A 943-nucleotide genomic window follows, 5' to 3' on the forward strand; every position below is an offset into this window, starting at 1 on the left:
ATGAGCCTTGTCCATATTAAACTGCTTGAGTATCTTTTCTGTATATGTCTTTTGATGCACAAGGATTCCATTTTCCTTATACTCAAATTGCATTCCCAAACAGAACTTAGTTTTTCCTAAGTCTTTCATTTCGAATTCTTTCTTTAGACATTCGACCGTTTGGGAAATCTCTCCAGGGGTTCCAATCACATTCAGGTCATCCACATAGACAGACATAATCACGAAGCCCTTGCTGTCAAATCTCTTTATAAAGATACATGGACTTATTGGATCGTTCTTATAACCTTCTTTCATTCACATTCGACCTGATTGTTTTAAACCATATAAGGATTTATTCAGCTTAATACAATGCTGTTCTCGAGAACCTTTCTTATATTTGAGCTCAATACCCTCTGAAACTCTCATATGAATTTCATTATCCAGTGTACCGTACATGTATGCAGTAACTACATCCATTAGGTGCAGATCAAGTTTCTCTTTCACGGCCAGACTGATTAATCTGCAATGTAGTTGCATCCACCACAGGGAAGTAAGTCTCCTCATAATCTATTCTTGGTCTCAGTGAGAATCCTTGTGCTACAAGCCGTGCTTTGTATCTCACTACTTCTCCTTTCTCATTTCTCTTTCTCACAAAGACCCATTTGTATCCCACTGGTTTGACATCTCTAGGTGTCACGGTTATAGGGCCAAAAACGCCTCTTTTCTTTAATGATTCTAACTCCACGTTTATAGCTTCTTTCCATTTGATCCAATCTGATCTTTGCATGCATTCATATATGGACGTGGGTTCTAGATCCTCATCTATTTCCATGATCTCCTTGTCCCTTCTGGACTTCTATTCGTATTGGTGCATTACAAGCCGGGATATACGATTTTGTCACTCTATTTGGGTCAGCAAATGAATCTGGCAGTTGATTAGCTAGCTTTTGAAGATGTATAATCT

This window comes from Brassica oleracea, chromosome C1, assembly GCF_000695525.1.
Source record: "Brassica oleracea var. oleracea cultivar TO1000 chromosome C1, BOL, whole genome shotgun sequence".
In the NCBI taxonomy this organism is placed as follows: Eukaryota; Viridiplantae; Streptophyta; class Magnoliopsida; order Brassicales; family Brassicaceae; genus Brassica; species Brassica oleracea.